This window comes from Helianthus annuus, chromosome 14 (genome assembly GCF_002127325.2).
Source record: "Helianthus annuus cultivar XRQ/B chromosome 14, HanXRQr2.0-SUNRISE, whole genome shotgun sequence".
Classification (NCBI taxonomy): domain Eukaryota; kingdom Viridiplantae; phylum Streptophyta; class Magnoliopsida; order Asterales; family Asteraceae; genus Helianthus; species Helianthus annuus.
Window position 1 is genome coordinate 57,475,873 of NC_035446.2, and position 20,202 is coordinate 57,496,074.

Sequence of the window (20,202 nt, forward strand, 5' to 3'; positions counted from 1 at the left end):
TCAATCAACAACAATCCTTACATTACCAAGAGCAAAAATATATGCGTTTTATACTAGCCATGAACTTGATATATTTCGGAAACGCGTAGTAACTTGGTAAAGCTCTTAGTAGACTTAGTTACCTTCCGAACCGTATTTATTTCTATAAAAATCATTTTCTTGGAAATATTTAGTGTTTAAAACTTGTAAACAATTTTTGCTAAAATAAAACTCTTGAACTCTTCTTGTAAATAAAACATTTCCAAACTTGTCTTTATCTCTAAAAATAGTTTAAGTGTTTGTAATCGTCATAGTTTTCCAAAAACCGCTTTTCTAACTTGGTTTCTTACAAAAATCCTTTGTAAACTCTTAGATTTACAAACTCATCAACTTACTAGTTAATTTATATTTTGTGAAAAAAATCATTTTCATCAAGTTCATGTCTAACTAGGAAGTGGTTATTTTTCGTAACACATAACCATTTTCTTTTCTTGTTAAATCATGTTTCCTAACATTATTTAACAAGATCATATGGTGATTAGCATCACAAAACCAAAAATCATCATAAAACTAACATCATACTCATGACTACATCAAACTAGTAGCATTTCACTTTCAAGTTAACCTTTTATGTTCAAGCTTCATGTAAAGTTTCATGTTCATCTTCTTAGTGTTCTTATCCTTGTGATTTAAACATATTCATCATACTACATATTTTAACTAAGAAACAAGATGAAACATGGTGTAACAAGACTTACTACTAGCACAAGGCTAGGGTAGAATCTAGTGAAGAAGATTATGAAGAAATGATGAAGAACAAGCAAGAAAGAAAGCTCCATGAAGTCCTACAAGTTGCAAGCTTCCTTAATCCTTCTTCTAGACTTGAATGAGACTTGAAAATGGATGAATGGGGTGGTGGAAGGGTGGTGATGGTGGCGGTTGGGTGTGAGCCGAGAGAGGGAGAGAAGAGAGTGAAGGTGTGGGTGTGATCTTGTGAATGATGGTGATATCTATGGCCCCATACTTATAGGACTTGTTCATATGTTTTGGTCATTCTCACAAGCAAGCAATCCATTAAACAATTGAGATTAAATCATGAGCAAGATTGTGGTATGGTGTAGAATTTGTGTGGGTCCACTTGAGGACCGAAATCGGCTTAGGGGGGTTGGTTGTAACTTTTTCCAACTAACAGGTAATGGTAAGTTAGTTTCCAAGTAATATGTTTATATATACTAGTTAGTTGCTTTTTAGTGGGTGTTAGGGTGTTCAGGGATCACGACTAGCCAAGAAATAAATAAACAATGTATTTGGCAAAAAATTAGTGTTCCGGGTAATATCCGGTTATTCGATTGGATATCGTTCCGTTAAAGTGTTTAATTATTCCTTAAAGTGTCTTTTATATATATTTTTTGCAACACTTTTAATCCCCGGTAATTAGGAAAGTATACAGGACCATTCTGCCATATTTTTGCACTTTACTAGTACCTTAAAATGCTGAATTTTATTAATGAGTGCAGAATTTTGCATTTAAAGTGTGTTTTAGGCACTTCCCGACACTGTAACTAGCCCCTAGTGACGCAGTTTTATGGTCCTCACTTCCCTACACTCCATACTAGTGTAGTACCTTATCCCTGGCCCATTCTGGGCCTTAAAAACACTGTCTGTCTATTGCTGGCATTGTCAGCATGTTTCTGAATTACCCGTTCAGTGTTCTAACTGTGCTTTGTGCATCAAGTATGTCACTAAAGTTTGTGTGTAATATACGGAGTGACAGTATAAAATATGATGCATATGTATGTATGATGCAGAAATCATAAAGCAGTTTTAAACTGTCAGTTATAATCAAGCACAGTCATTAAGCACATAATCAAGATTAATTAATTGTACAGTACCTGTAATTGTGAGGGTTGTCACATCAACATGTTTAGCTCGTCACTTTTAGTTTAGTGCTTGTTTAGAGTCGTAAGTCAAGCGGTCTAAACCACCACTTAGACTTTCGAACTCGACCCATTTGGTCGATCATTAGGATCCAACCAAGCATGTTTAGTGACCATAGTTGCATAGGGAATAACCTCCCGAGGTTATACCTTATGGTCACCTAGTTTAAGTAGTTGTATGATAGGTAGTTTATATGCCTTAGGTAAATGACCAAAATGCCCTTTCCATGCATAATTGGATTTTAAGCATATGTAACTTAAAGTTTTGTCACTTAACTGATTATGCAACATATTTAAACATGTTAGGGCATATAATACTTGTCATAGGACTAGTTAGACGTCTCGAATGCACGTCTGCGCGAACGACGCGTTAAAGTAGCGTAAGCTACCTAAACGGGCCGTAACGGGTCGAAAGCACTTAGGTTAGGATCCGATCTAGAATGTAGGCTTTGTTAAACCATATCACATGAGTTCCAATACTCATTTGGTTTACGAAACGTCATTCTATCTGATCTTCCGATTTAGGTTTCGATATATTTGACTAGTGATTCGATTACTAGGTGTTGCTTGAGTTTCCTTGATTGCCTGAGCTTGTTGAGTTCTTTTGATTGAGGATACTTTGCATTTCATGTGAGTACATAGATCCCCTCTTTTACTGTTTTCAATTGTTTTGGGGTGATTTATATGTATTAAAACGATTTCGATAGTTAAACGATGGTTTCAAAAACGGTTAAGATGGTGTATATTAAACTAATAACGATTTCGATAATGTGAACAAACTTGTTAGACGTAGTTACATAACGAATGACATTCATTAGCATTGATCAAGCCGACTAGTATTAGGTTATGGTACCATAGGATTTGTGTATTAGGTTATCAGACTGCACCCATGGTTATGTGTGGGGGTTATATAGGTAACGACCGAATTTGTGATTGTTAACTTACCCTTTGGTGGTTTGTTAATACGAGTTTCGAGATAGTCGAGTCAAGAAGGTTTGAATGTTATTAGGGAGACGACCAAAAGTAGTTTCACAATTAAAACGAAAACGATTTTTAGGACGAGTTAAACGATTTGAAACAACTTAAACGAGATAAACGATTTGATTAAACGATTGGTTTTGGGTTGTGATTAGATAATGGGATGACTGTGGCATGATAAAAGTATGGTAGATACGCCGCTGGTACATCTTATATATAAGTGCTTTTATCATGTTATATTCCGTGGCATTATTTAGTTCTCTTGGGAAAACGATTTTGAAACGATGTCACACAACAAGGTTTTCGAAATGATATAAACCATACGAGTTTTATTAACGAGTTTTTACGAGATGTTTTACGATTTGGTTTACTAAAACAAATGTTTTGGGGTTAAGAATCATGGCTACGATATTTTATAAACTATAACCAACTTGATTTGAGTTGGTTAATCATGTTGCAATACACTTTTCAAAATGAGGTTTGTACTTTTGACTCTTGTAGTCTACTGAGGTACTGCAACATATAAACGAGCCATGAATCCGATACTCTCATAAAACCTATGTGCTCGCCAGCATTTCTTTGCTGACTTTATTTTTACATATGTTTCAGGTGGTGTTGCATGATGTTGATTGATAGGAAGCGTGTTCACTTAGGATCTGGACGTGGCCTTAGTGACATAAAAACAATGATAGACGATATGTAACTTGTTTGTTTGGTTTTAAGACAATGTAAATTATTTAATAATACAATAAAACGAAACTTTTGTATCCATGGTTGTGAAACGATGATTCTGTTGCAACACTCCCCGACGTTTCCGCTACGGTTTCGTTGTTTTAATGCGGTCGGGGTGTGACATATAAACCCCCAAATTCTGCTCATTTCTTTGCTCATTCCATTTTCTTCTTCTCTAACACTCAAGTGGAGTTGCTACCTTCTTAGGAGGCCTCCCAACTGAGTTTTCTAGTTGATCTTTCTGCCTTTGAGCACTTGTAAGTGTTCTTTCATGGCTAGTTCATTTATTTCAGCAATTACAAGCTGAAAGTCAAACAGTTTGACTACCGTTTGACTTTCAGTTTTGACCATGAATTAGTCAAAACAAAGTTCGTTTGAACTTTTCAACGTGAGCGTAATCACGATGGTTATAGTCCCTTGCGACTATACCTACTGATTATGTTAGGATCTGAGTTTCTTATGATTGTGTTTTTGTTTGATAATTATGAATATGAATGAATATAAGTGCAGCGAAATTAAAATGGAAACAAACTTTCAACACACAATCAAATGGAAGAATTGCTTTCAACACACATGTTTGTCATGAAATCGAATGATTATATTTATTACAATGATTCAATTACACTTTCATGCATGCAATACAATCTCCCCCTCAGCTTAAGCTCACAGATGGTTTGTTCGTACAGAATGACTTGTGAAGAACGAGCTAATAGAACGGTACAGGGCACTCTTCTATTTATAGTACCGAACAAACCACTGAAGCATCTTTGCTGACATCACCATGAAAGTGACATCTAACCTCCTAACAACCTACAACCACTGATCTATACAAGCACTATTATCTAACCACTGATTACAATACAATACAATACAAAGAAGTAAACTAAACTACTGCTTCTCATTCCACTGTTATACTCCCAGCAGTGCTTGTGTCTTCAACAGTACCTGAACCATGACAGTAGATTGAGCATCAGTGCTTAGCCTTCAACAGTCTTTAATAGTCTTTAGCAGTTGTTGAAGATCAGCAGTTGTTGTAGACGAACAGAGAATGGAGGTCATAAGATGTTAGGGCCACTTCCAAGGGGAAAGACTGATGCAAACATCTGCTTATTCTGAATCCACTGATCTAATCCAGTTTTGGCTTTATCAACTGTTCCTTTGGTAGGAGCCAAATCCCAACAGATTACCACATTGACTACTTGAAGTGACGAGTCAAAGTTTCGGTGAAAATGCACGATTATGTGCATTTTGCGACGAAACTATTTTCGGGTATCAAAAACACTTTGTTTTGATATCAAATCAGTTTTCTAACTTAGTTAAACGTGTTTTAACATGTTTAACTCGTCACTATTAGCATATTTCAGCTTGTAATTGCTGAAATAAATGAACAAGACTGGATAGAACACTTACTTGTGTTCTTAGGATGCAAAAATAACTAGAAAACTCAGGTAGGAGGCATCCAAAAGATGGTAGCCTCCACTTAGAGTTCAAGAGATAAGAATGAGCAAATGAGCAAAGAATTTGGGCAGATTGGAGGGGTTTATATAGCTTTTGAGAAGCCATAAGATCATGACAAGTGGTTTAAGTATTGCCCAAGCATATATAGGATTGCAACAAGTGTTTGGTTAGGATTTAAAGCCTTGTTTATTACTCAAAAATGCCCACAAGATGAGAAACCATGAAGAAAATACATTAGCTGGTAGCTGGTAGGAAGGTTCTGTCGAAATGATGTTGTCGCGTCGCGCGACAACAATAGCCCAGGGCTGTCGCGTGACGCGACCCCTGCTGCCAACTTTCAGTAAATGACATATTTAGTCCATGCACACACTTAACCATGTTTTCGACGCATTTAACCCTTGTTAACCCATTTTCAAGGCTTTATAAGGATGTTAAAGCATAGGGGACTTAAAATATGCTTGGAAATATTGTGGATGTCGGTTCGTTTGGTCGTACGATCGCGTTTTTCGGTTAATTACGACGAAACTCGAACGGACGCGAAAACGGTCCAAATTACGCAATGAATGGTATTTCTGCATTCCCATCACTAAAACAATATTTTAGTGATTACAAAAAAATTTGGATGTCCGGATATGGTCAGAACGCAAGATATGCACGAATTTGCATACCTTCGCAGTTTTGACGCTTTTAGCCCCTATGGTTAATAAGCGTATTTTTGCATATCGAACCCCCTTAAAACTTATTTCTATGATAGGTAAAGGGTATTTAGGGTATTTTTGGCTTATGACCTTGTTCCGGAGTGTACGTTGCTACGCGAATCAGCAGACTTTTCAGTTTGTCGCAAATAGTCCCTATGATCGAATAAACTTGTTTTTGACATACCAAACCCTTCAAAACTTATTTCTAAGTTATGTAAAGGATATTTGGGGTATGTTTAGCTTATGTCACTATTCTGGAGTGTACGTTGCACTAAACTGATTACGTTTGCGTAATAGTTTACGTAAAACTTCTAGAAAAGCTTCTTGAGAGTTCGAAATCATACAAAATTTGATATGTGAAAATGTCACATGTAATTATACAAATCCCGGGAATGAAATACAAGATTTCATTGTATTCATAATTGTAAGATGGTCATGGAGGCACAAATGTCACACCTATGGTCTAGCAGACGATTCTTTATCTACCCTCATTTTATGATGAGGGTAATAACTAGACAGCTAGGGTTTGGAGGTGTTCTAACATGCTAACCCAAAGCTGAGATGGTGCTACAAAAGAGTGTTCGAAACTCTCTTCTTGTACCAACTGCCAACAACACACGACTTATGACACACCTTTGGTTGTTTACTGAGCTAATCTTTGGAGTAGATTAGATTTTTCTTGCTTTGTTTGTTTAATTTGTTTTGATAACTTAGTTGTATATATGCATTTTGTTGTTCTTTAAGGGGGAAGGAAAAGGGTATAAACACACAACAAAAATGGGGGTTAAAACAAAGGAACTTATATTTATCATAAAGAAAACATTTTGACATCCAAAACAAAGTTTTTGATAAAAGAAAGTTCATTTCTGATAAAATCTGATGAAATAACTCCTAAATCTGATAAATAATTTTGCTCAATTTTTTGAAATATCAGACAAAAGGAATGATAATGATGAAATGAGATAAAAACCGTGCGGAATTTTAGAAAACAATACTCATCACTATCATCCTTTGAAAATTTTCACAAAGTATTCCTTGAAGAAAAGAACAAAGGACTTGGACTTCTACCCGAAAAGCATGTGTAAGGAATATCTTTGAACTTCTACTCATTCCCACTCATCATAAAAAAATGGACACTCTATCAAGGGGGAACAATCAATTCTGATGATTTTCCACTAAATATAAAATCTGAAAATCATGTTTCAATCCATCAGAAAATTGGACATAGTTTCTAATGACGTCATCAGAAGGAATTTTTGACTTGCCAAAAGGGGGAAGAATGTCAGCTTCTAAAAGGTATATTACTGGACCATTTGCTGAAAATAGGTCCCACAAGAGGCAAAAGGTATCACATGGCCGTTAGTATTCTCCAATCAAATTCATTCTTCTAAAGAATGTTTGAGAGTTAAAGAATAGTTGAGAAGACATATTAAATTGGTTTATGCAAAGATAACCTCTATTAATCCACCTTGAAATCCATGATCCAACGGTTATATCTACACCACTCCTAAATCCCATGATCTAACGGTTAAAAAGGTAATTAATGACCATTAACCTTTCATAACATCCCACGGTCTATGTCCCCTCAACTCCCATACACACTAACCACCCAATGATCTCTGCTCAAACTACACCTATAAATACCCAATTTTAGCAATTGGAGACTTCACCTTCAACCTCACAACCTTAAACCCTAAAAACCCTTTCGTTTTTGAAAAGTACAAAATTCACTCCCAAATTCTCACTTCCAAATACACCATGGCTGAAGTCAACTTGAACATCCCAATCATCGAACATGATGTTTCCTTCATCCAAGACAACGAATTCTTACCTGTGAAAGAGAACAACCTACTGATGAACATTGACCACTCTGAGTATAAATAAAAGTGTTAACTTTTAGTTGAATTTCCGCTGAGATGTCCAATCTCTCAAGCAATGACTAAAACCAGAGAAGTGTCGGAGAAGATTCTGCAACAATGTGTCAAAACATTCAATGATACCAGAATAAACCATGTCAGTGCTCATTTACGGGGGAATATCTCTGTGATAATCACTCTAGCAAGAATCAGGGAATGGCTGGAACTACCTATTCTTGATGCTTACATTGAAGCTCCTAAGAAGGAGGATCTGATAAAACTCTTCTTGGAGCTGGGATACAAAAGGACAATCACAAAGATTGGTGAATTCAAAAGGAACGAGTTGCCAGCTTTCTTGCAAGTCATGATAGAGACTCTGAACAAGGGCCTAACTTCAAAAATTGGGGAAGCTGATCAGATCAACCAGTCCATTCTTACCATAATGTATGGACTCATCACTGGGTTCAGCATTGATTATGGAACTGACATTTTCAATCTGATGAAGAGATCAGTTCTCACAGAGACTAGTAGAATTTCTTCTCATCTACCATACCCCAGATTTCTGTAAATTTTTGTTGCTGAGATGTTTGAAGAAAGAAACATGGAACTACCAGCATCGGAAATCATATGGAGATCATCTACAATGAAGCACTGGTGTACAACTCAGTGGCGGACTTCCAACACAGATGCGCCAATTTTGCCTGAGAGCATGATGTGCTTAATTGCAACAGACTCACCTTACAGGAGATTGCATTAGGAAATTCTAAACAGGCCAAAGGTGTAGGATCGTTATACGACCTAACGAGTCGATCAGAAGAGTGCTCAGACAGAATCAGAGGCGGAATTCATTGATTCTGTCTTAGTTTAGCTTGATTTCACTAATTTGTCTCTGTTTATTGCACTTGATAGCAATTTACAAGCTCTGGAGACGATTCGGCAGGGATTCGCCGTTACACAACCTAACTGCTACATAGTTCCGCTCATGTGTGCGTATTTATAGGCCTGATGGGTTCGCTTATATGGTCATGACCATATGAGCAAACCTATCATGATGACATATGAGCGGACCTATATGGATGACACATAAGCGGACCTACTTTCTTGACATATAAGCGGACCTATCTAACTCATGTGTTTCCTGATTTTCGTTTACTGTACAATCAGCCCTAACCTAAGACTCGAACTAAGATGTAGTCGACAGACAATTGCACCAACAGACTCCCCCTTGAATGTTGACGGAATCTTCAGTGAGAGTCTTCAATCATGACAGCTCTTCACTCTTAATCGGTCTTCTTCAGGAACTCTTCCTGGAATTATGTACCCGGAACTTTCTCTGGCTCTAACTTTCATCAGACTCCCCTATCATCAAGCTGGGATCGCCGTCTGGAATTCGTTATCACCATTGAAATCAAATCCTGGCTTTATCAGTTTAAACTTCTTCTCAGGTTCTGATGTATCTCCTGGCTTTCCGTAGCAACAGGATCAGAAACCTGCACAACTCAAACACTCTATCAAAAACAAACAAAATTGTGATTCAACTTAATGAATCAACTAAACATTCGAGAATTTTTCACATTTAAAAATTTATTAACTTTTAAACTTTCCAAAATCTGATAAAACATTTCAAACCAAATTAACCAAACCATCTGTTCATCATGTTTATCCTTTGAGATTTTGAATTTCAGCTCTCCAACATCAGTTGTCGAAAATCTTTTTGGATTTTACAAAAATTTATGCTAAAACACTAAAATCTTTTTGGATTATCTGAAAGAAAGTAACTAACACCACTTGTAAAAACACGAAACAATGCAGAAATGAAATATTTACAGACAATATTTTTGTGAGTTCATGCAAGAGGATCATATCAGTTTCTGAGACATATCACAACACCGTTAAGCTTTGAACATTTTAAGCTCTAAACAATTTACCTAGATTGTCAGTATGTTTGTCCTCTTAAATTTCCACACAGATTTCAACTGTTTCGAGATACGCAATTAGTGTCTTAGACACCTAAACTTATCCGTGTGTCCCACTACTTGAATATACTCCCGTATCCAGATCCCAATATTCAGTCTTACAGGTGAGTATACCATAGATGATATCTGTAAAGGGGTTATGTGCGAGGGCCATGAGAGCTAAGGTCGATACTTCCGTATACGCAGAGAGATGACGGCTTCGACTTTTGGTGTGTCCCCTTTAGAGGATCTTTTAATTACAACAGCAGCGACTATCAATTTTATTGTTTCATCAGCTTGCTGAGGGCGAGCTTATATTTCAAAGCTTTTTGCTGAAAGCATTATCCGGGGACTAGGTCAGTACTTCCATACAGCAGAAGTCCCGGGATAATACCCCAGATATCACTGAGTATAAAGACCTAGTATCTCAGGATAAGGGACCTTTCAAACAAGATTTCAGGGGTTACCTATATATCCAATCAGTTTTGTTAACCCACAGAATAAGCAAGTTTGAAATTTAGGTTTATATCTCTTTACAGTTTACTAAATGTGCGAAAACCTACTGACATATCCACAGTAAGATTGTTTATCACATTGTGACTTTACATTTCTTTAGCGTGTCGTGATAGTCCACTGATGTACTATCATTTCCTCTTTATGCATCAAAAACTCATTTTTCAGTTTTATCATGTTTTTGATTTTTTCAAATTTTCTGAAGTTTTTGGATTTTCTAAAATTTCTTACTCCCCCTAAAATTCAAATACATCTAAAAAAATTGAAAACAAACTATACAGAACATGACAACTGATATCGAATCGCTTCAAATTTCCATCCGTTTGGCTTAAACAATCAGAACTCCCCCTCACAACAAACTATTTTCCCATAATGATTTCAAAACACTCAAGTTTGTTTCAATCAAAATGGTTTTTCTGGAAAATAAGTTTGATGGATTTTACCACTTGTAGGTTTTTCAATTAACAAATTCGGGGATGTGTTTCATCATATTGTCTTTCAACCACTTGTAGTAAAAATTCAAGTACAAATTAATGTCCTTGATTTACCATATGCAGATATGCACAAACAAATCTTCAAACCTGTTTTTCAACCAATTACCATCTGTTGATTGAATTATCAAGGTGCTGATTCCTACTCCTCGCTTACAAACCTGGGAGTTCCGGCAAGTCCTACAAAAATTTCTCAAACACATTATACAATCATGATAAAGAATGATGTCGATTCCTGATCCACAATTACCAACTTGGAATCTCCGGCAAGTCAGGTTTTTCTATTTAAACAGATTCACCCAAGCCTGACGGTCGTTGGGTGATTTCGAATTCTTGTTCAACAATGGTGGAAAATTTACATCATCCATTGTTAAACCTGAATTCTCCTTTTTTACCTCAACCAATGGCTCCTCTGGCTTTGAAGAACCAGAATCATTGCCAGCACATGGCTTGTCTGACTTTAATCTATCAGATTCATCGCCTGAAGGTGGCCTGTCTGACTTTGACCTGTCAGATTCATCGCCTGAAGGTGGCCTGTTTGACTCTGACATGTCAGATTCATCGCCGACCATTTTCTTCTTCTTTTTTTCTTCATTCGTCCTCAGATTTGTATCCAATGAATTCGTCTTGCTTGACTTTGCAATCGAGGGAGTCGAATCATCAGAACTCTTATTTTTACCACTAGATGAACCCGAGGACAAAATCTTCTCGAGATACTCTCTCGCCTTCTTCCTCTTCTTTCTCAGTCTGTCTTTCTGCCCCTGTGAAAGTTTAACTTTCTTTTCTTGAGTTGTCTGTTCTTGAACTTTAGGTTTTAAAACCTTCTGTTCATGGGACTTGACATTGACTGGAATTTTTGCCAATTTCTGAGAATTAACCTTCAATCTTTCATTTGATCTCCTTGGTCAATCTCTGGCAATATGACCTCTAATTTGACAGTTAAAGCATCTCCTTGTCTCATAACTCCAACCTTGGCAATTAACAGCAATGTGTCCTTGATAACCGCATCGATAACACATTCTGTTATCGTACCATGTACCACCTTCACACCAAACGCTCAGATCATAGCATTGTTTGGCTTGGTGATATTCCTTTCTCCTGTTGATTGCTGGATTTGACTTTTGAGCACTATGGTCCGACCTGCACCACTTATTACCAACAATTTTTGAGTTTTCATTTTTTACTTTTTGTAATTTTTCATTGCGATTGGATGATCGATCTGATGAACTTTTATTATCTTTTTGAACATTTTTCTCATTTTTATTTTTTGTTTCTATTCCACTTTCTTCTTCAAAGGTTTTTGCTTAGAGCATTCTCCCTTTTCAGTCGATTGTAGAACAGTTTTCTGAAATTTTTCTTTTAACTTCAAAAACAATTTTTGTTTTTCAATTTCTTTATTTTCATCATCAGATTTCTCATCGCAGTCTTCAACTTTGACATTGTCAAAGTTTGTGACATTGTCACTTATTGGAACTGAATTGATTGGTTTTGGACAAGGAAAATTCAAACTGTCTGATGCAGTCACAAAACCTATCAATTTCTTTTCAAGTTCATCAATTTTGTTTCTTGAATTCTCAGCTTCATTTTCAAGCTGAGATATTCTTTCAAGATGAGACTTGATTGATTTTTTATTCTCAATCTTCAAGTTTTCAAGAACAGACTTTTCATTTTCCAAATCTTTTATCTGTTCTTGAAATCTCGTTTCATTTGCTTTCAAGTTTTTGTTCTCAAGCTTTATCCAGAAATCTTCATTTTCTGAAGATTTCTTTTTGCTTTCAAAGTCTTTTTCTAACTCTTTGATTTTCTTTCGAGCACATTCACCTTCTTTTTCAAGTTTAATAATTTTATGAAGATGGGAATTTATCATATTTTGCTTTTCAATGTTGTTTTGACTATAAACATTTCTCCCATCTTCAAGAATTTTGATTTGACTTTGAAATTCTTTTTCCAATTTTAATTTTTCATTTTCAAAAGTTTTGATTCTTTTTTCATAGAATTTTCCATTTTCTTTCAACTTCTGATTTTCCAATGTCAAACTGTTCAGATTACTTAACAGTTTGTCATTTTCATATTTCAGCTTTGCACAATTTCTCTGTAAATCCCGAATCTGTTTTTCATCAGTTTGCTTTTCATCGTTCAACTTCTTGACTTCCGATGTCAAACTTTCCGCATTCTTCAAGAGTTTGTCATTGTCAGTCTTAAAGTTGTCACACTTAGAGCACACTGATTCACAACTTGAGGATTCAAACTCTACAGATTTCTCAGCATTTGAAGCTTCTTCTTCCTTTGCCCTGAATGTACCTGCACAAAATATTTTAACGAAATCAAGAGGATTTTCATTCTCATCTATATAACAACCTCTCTTGATATCGTATTTCATCACATATTTTGCCCTAACACATTCAACAATCCTTTTGTTCATCTCATCAATCACATCTAATCCCATATCCATCAAATGATTTTCCAACACTTTAATCATATCTTTTCTTTTCTTTCTATTTTCAAATTCATGAGTTTTAAGTATGCTGATGAATCTGTTTAGATGTAATTTTGAAAAATTTGAATCCTTCCTTAAATTTTTCAAACATTCACTCCATTCAACAGGTAATGCATCTGCAAACTTTTCTATCTTTTCAGCATCTGACAGAAATATCTCATGATTTTTTAAGTAACTAAGTAAGACTCTATATCGGTTTTCTAGATCTACCAAAGTTTCATTTTTCAAACATACAAAATATTTAAACCTTTTTGCCCATCCATCCTTGCTCACTCTTTCATAACTCTCATCTATAAACCCTTGATTCCAATTATTAAATCTAATAGTTTTCTTGTTCATCAAAGACCATTGCCATTTTTCTAATAATCCCAACAAATCTTTGTTGTTCACAAAAGCGAAACAAGTAGTGTCCAAATGAGCGAAACCAGTTACTGTCCGAATAAGCGAAACTGCTGATGTGCACTTGGAGCGGAACTAGTAATGTTCAAAAAAAGGACCCAACTGATTGTTACAATGAGCGAACCACAAGAGCGGACCTCAACTAAATGTAACTACAAGCGGACCTCTTGAGCGAACCTACAACAAATATGTTCCTAAAAGCGAACCTCTAGAGCGAACCTTCAACAATCAAGTCCCTATGAGCGGACCTCTAGAGCGGAACTACAACAAACCTGACCTTATAAGCGGACCTAAAAAGCGAACCTCTATAGTGCCATAAAAGCGGAACCTATTCACGAGAAGTTTTAGGTCACTTTTAGGCCGATTTTAAGCCTGAATTTCTCAAGGGTTTGTCTATGTCCAATAACACACAATCTGAGAGATTTTGAACTAATTTTGACCGTTAAAATTTTCTGAAATGAAGAAAGAAGGTGTAGAAATCAGAATATTTGAGCGAAAATGACCTAAACTGTAAGAACTCTTCCTCCTGAGCTCTGATACCACTTGTAGGATCGTCATACGACCTAAGGAGTCGATCAGAAGAGTGCTCAGACAGAATCAGAGGCGGAATTCATTGATTATGTCTTAGTTTAGCTTGATTTCACTAATTTGTCTCTGTTTATTGCACTTGATAACAATTTACAGGCTCTGGAGACGATTCGGCATTCGCCATTACACAACCTAACTGCTACATAGTTCCGCTCATGTGTGCCTATTTATAGGCCTGATGGGTTCGCTTATGTGGTCATGACCATATGAGCGAACCTATCATGATGGCATATGAGCGGACCTATATGGATGACACATAAGCGGACCTACTTTCTTGACATATAAGCGGACCAATCTAACTCATGTGTTTCCTGATTTTCGTTTACTGTACAATCAGCCCTAACCTAAGACTCGAACTAAGATGTAGTCGACAGACAACTGCACCAACAAAAGGTACATGAAGCATCAGTGAATGTAGAAGTATTTGACAGTACTTCTTCACTAGATGAGGAAGATCAAAGGTCAAACTCACCAGAATCTGATGAAGCTGAGGAAGACCAGCACCTACACATCAGTAACTCACTAGAAGTGATGGAGGTAGATAATCAATGTCACAATAATCAAGAGACAGAGATTCATCATGAAGCAGAATCTCATGTAGCAGGAACATGTTCACCAGATAACACTTCTTTACTATTTGCAAAAAATTCAACAAATTCGAATTCTGAAAAATCTATTGAAGTTATAGCATGTCTTTTGGAGATCCTGCTGCTAATGAAGAGATTACTAGTTCCATTCGTCTTGACTCTAAATAAATTGTTGAGGAGGGGGCTGAGACAGCAACAGATGGAGGTCAAGAAACTGATCAAGGAAATCTGGTAAAGGAAAATCTTCTTTTCAAAACAACTTATGGAGAATCATTTACTGAAATGATTCAAGGAAATAAGGAAATCCAGGATGAGAATGTGTTTCACATGCCTGGTGAAGGAACTTCTGGTAGATCCAAGGATCCACCAGAACCCTTTACAACAGCAGCAGCAAGTATGTCTGCTGCTGGTGGGTTAGAAGGAACATTTGTTGTTCCAAATTTACCAGAAACACCAATCATATCAACTGAACAGCTTCACCAAGTGTTAGATGATGTGATTAAAGTTTGTGAAGATACAACAACAAAGCAAACAAAAACCCCAATTGAAGCAATGTTGGATGTGCTGTTAGAGGAGATAAAGAGTCAAAGATCTGACATGAAGGTTTTGTCAGATCAGTGGAATCCATCAGAAGACAAACATAAAGAAATATTGAATTTCTAAAGAACCTACAACAACAACCAGAAAAGTCACCAGAAAGCAGCAGACTTTCAAAGAGTGTTTACAAAAATGGAGAAAATAAAGTCTCAGTTGAAAGATGTTGTGGAAACAAGAGAAACATCAAGCTCTGGTAGAATTCTGGAGGAAATCAGCAACCTAAAAGCCAGCAACAACAGTTTAACAGATGTCCTGGAGAAGTTGGTGTAAGAATGGGTTGCACAAAAAGAGCAGAACAGAGCTGAATTTGCTAAAGTGCGTAAGGAAGAGATGAAGAATGCTCAGCTCATGAGTGATGTTCAATCACTCATGAAAAGAGCGCACTATAATGTTGCTAGACTGGCAAAGGTAGACATTCATGAGCTCAAAGCCCCCATTCCCAAAGAAGCTTAAAAACTGGAGGTTCCCAAGATCATCAGAACATAACAACAAACTGCCAAACCTTAAAGCCAATCAGGGCCTACATCAATGGGTCCCCCACCACCTGTGTCAAGAGAAAAACTATTCAGAAGGTATGAAACCACACTTATTGTTATTTCTAATTTAAACATTACTTCCCCACAGACACAATCAAGAAAGACTACATCAGGGGAAACAGTTCTCAGTGAAAACATGAATTTACAAGAGAAAAGAAAGTAGGAAGACTCTGCAACTTCATCTTCCAAGAGACCAAAAATAGTACAATGAAAAGACTCTGAAGGGAAGACAATCATGGTTCTAGAAATTGAAAAAGATGTCATGAAGTTTCTTGAACGTCATCTCAAGGAGTTTTATTGGTCACCAGAAGATAAGTTGGACAGACCACTCTGTCTAGTTAGTAGAGATTGGAAAGATGAAAGGCTTGAAAGGGGAGACAAGAGTATTCACAAAGCTCTTGAAAATCCAATAGAGAGAGTTCTCAATGTGGATGCCCTGGCTACACCAGACAAGATGGGTGGAATTCATGAGTAAAATAAATACACCCTTCTAAGAAAAGATGGCAATGAGCAAGATTACAGATGGTGACTTAGCTGATTTATTACATCTAATGGACATAATCACATTAAAGAGAATATATGATTAAGATAAGAGGAACACAAGATTTGTCAGAAGAGCCCTTGATAGTCTGTCAAAAGCTGGAGTTAAATTATTTGAAAACGCAGCTCTATCAGATTTTGATCTATGCATTAACTTTGATTATGTTCATAAGAAGAAAGTACATATACCTCCACCAGATACATCCATCCCAGCAGAGCTTGAAGAGAAAGCCAGAACCAGTATCATCTTTGAAAAGCCAGAACTTTCTGTTGTTTTCAGGGACATTGAAGAAAAGAAGGCTCTCTTCAGAGTGGTTGACATCTGCAAATACTCTAACCAGACTCTCAAGTACATAAGGGAGTGCACGAACAAGAAGCAGCAACAACTCAAAGCTAAGGGATGAGATAAAGAGATGCTGAGGCAAGCTATAGAGATAATTATCAATGAGTGGATAACTGCAAGAGGTTGGTACAAGGAGATGTACAAGGAATGCTACAAGTTCTTCCATTACAGGAAGAAACTAAAGCATGATGATCCTTACCGAATTAACATTTCTTGAAAAACAATTTAGTTACGTTATTTCTCTGTTTTCTGTTTTGAACAATATTTTTGTTTTGTAACTTTAAATTATATTGTTTGGAATCTTTTATTATGTTCATTTGTTATGAGGTATTTTATTTTTCATACAATACTTAAGGGGGGGAATTGTTAGGAAACTTTTATAAGTATTGAAGAAAAAAATGATCAATCTGATCATATGCTGAAAATAAAGTCAAGAAGATCAACAAAAAGGTGACTACAAGATAACAGGACAAGAGAAGAAAGAAAGATATATCTTCAACAAAGATCAGAAAGTGATCAGGACAAGAGAAGACAATTAGAAAAGCCCATTCTGATGAGTCTGATGATAAATTTGGTATTTATCATAAGAATCTGGTAAACTCTGATCATCCAAATTTCTGACGATCAAACCCAATAGAATTTTGGTAAGATGGCTATCAGAATTTCTGATGAGCCAACTTGTCTTAGAGATAAGGCCCTGACACATTTGGAAAGTAGCAAGTTGACATCCATAGAGTCAGTTAATATGCCAAAAAGCTACTTTGTGGAGAGCAAGTGCATGAATAAATAAATGTTTATTCATGACCCAGACTCTCTATAAATAGAGATGTCAACACCGAAGGTTAAATGAGTTGAGCCAAGCATTCAATATATAAACTAAAAACTCCATTACCCTTTATTACAGAATTCTTTGAGCATTCATTTGTAATAGTCAATAACTTTGTTTTTCCAAAGTGATATATATACTTGAAATTTCTATAAGTTGTGTTTCTTGAAAGTTTGATTTCTAGTTGCGCACAATATTTTCATACTTGTTGAAATCTATTGCCATACTTAGTCAAAGAGCATCTCATCACCATCGTGTCACTGTTCACCTTCTTCTTTTCTGTCGATAGTCATCTCCTCTGTTCATCACCTCCGACCACCGCGTTACCTCCGTCATTGTTATCAGCCACCTCCGGTCCCCGTTCATCGTCATTATCAATCTCCGTCGTTCATCGTCATCACCTTCATAGCCACCGTTCGTCTTCGTCTCCGTTATCGTTCAACCTGTAACCATCTCCAGTCAACTTCTCTGATCATCACCACTACATCTCTACACGAAGAACCACCATTAACCACCGTAGAGAACCATCATCATAGCTTTGTCGAATTCCCACCGGTGACAACATGCAAACATCATCATCACCATCGTTCATCATCATCTTCATCATCTCATCACTTGCTTCAAAATATTCAACCGTGAACATCGGCCGTCATTTTCTTCGATCATCATCGTCGTTAATCTCAATATCCTCGCAACCATCACAACCTTTATCATTGTTCAATATCCTCGTAACCATCACACCCAGCCTTCATAATCATGCATCTTGTGCTAGTTAATGACAATTGTTTGTTGTCGAGAAAAGAATCAAAGAAGAAGGCTCATTTTTGCAACGTTTGGGTGTCGGGAAAGTAAAAAAAAATCGGCTGAATTTTTTTTAGGGTTGAATTGGGTGTGCGTAAAGGAATTGTTAATATTGATGTGATGTTAAGGATTCTTCATAATCATTTAATAATTAGTTAATCATTAATAGGTTTAATAATAATAATAATACTAATAATAATAATAATAATAATAATAGTAATTAAATATTCATTTTAGTTTTGTCAATTATAATTAGTATATTTAATATAAAAGGATTATAAATCATAAAAAAAAGTCTTTAGGATATTAAAAAAAAAAATTGGTTGTTTCATGATAAAGTTTGAAAGGGTTTTGAATGCAGTAAAGGAAGTGGTTTGTACGTTTGTGAAGTGTTTGAGCTAGCAAGTAAATTGGTTTTTCACCCAGATTGTGTTTCTCGGCTTGTGATCACGTGCAAGGAACAAACTAGTAAAGGTTTTTGCAAGATGTCTACAGCCCAAACTCCGTACCCGAACATTGTTTTTAGCCCAATATATAATCCAAACATAAATGCAAATCCGAACATTGTCTTTAGCCCACTTACCTAAACTTGCGTTAACAGCACTTCACCCCAGGCTCAAAATCAATACCCAAACATGATGGATAGTGCTGACGATTTGCATTTTGAGATTACTTTTTCTAGAAATGGAGCTGAAAGGTTGCGGGATCGAGTGAAGGAAAAGCTGAATGAGTTTATAGGAAACTACAATGTTGATCCTATTGTGGAATATGTGATGCGTTTGCTTGAAAATGGGAGGTGAAAAGAAGAAGTAAGAAATCAGCTGAATAGTTTTTTGGGTGATGACAAAGACTCCTTTGTATCTTGGTTATGGGATCATTTACAATCAAACCAAGATCTATATGTTTCATAACAAAAGTGGAATCTCTGAATTGGTTTAATTTCTTTTCAAGTTCAACAATTTTGAGTTGCGCTTCTGACAACTCTTTGCATTTTTCAGAAACCTCTTTTGTTTTCTCACTCATCGTATCATGAGCTAAGTCTATGATTTGAAGTTTTTCATTTAATTTGCAGGTTAATATGTCAATTTCATTTTCATAACCTTTAATTTTCTCTAAATATAAAGACGCATTTCTTTTTACGAAAAAGTTTGATTCTTTTATGCTCGACATATCATTTATCAGACTTTAGGTTTGTGTTGATAACTTATCAACCTCACCTTGTAATTCACGACATCTTAAACAAACTGAACTAGCAGGATTAGAACTTACCTCTCCTGTTGATTTGCTCAAGTCGGCCATGAAAGCAGCAAAGTCAGCATCCATCTTTTTATCTGCAACATCCTTCTCATTGTCAGATTTTAGGTTTTCCTCTTGAACTTCTGCTGTCTGGTCAGCATTAACTTCTTCAGCTTCACTCTCCTTCTCTACTTCAGCATCTACCATCACTTCAGCATCATCTCCTGTGACAATCTTTGCCATGAACGCCTACGTGATGTTTTCATCACCTTCCAGATGAATGCTCTAATTGTACGAGCCCTCTCGTGCGGTAGAGATCAAAGCTTTTGAGCCAGTGTTATTTGATGCATTCCTGTTACTTGAACTTTGACCCAAAGACTATTTTTCGTCTTTGACATTCCCTAGCAAAATTTCCATAACTCTGACAGTTAAAGCACCTAACTTTGGACTTGTCAAACCTAACACTCTTACCAACGAACTTCCTTCCTATTCTGTTCATAAATCTCTTCAGTCTTCTAGAGATCATGGTCATCTGCCACTGTAGATCCATCTCTTCTAAGTCATAAGGGTCTATCTGATCATAATCTTCATCAAAAGTAGTCGGATCAGATATCTTTCCCTAAATGTAGTTCTCATAAGATCCGACAAATGAAGC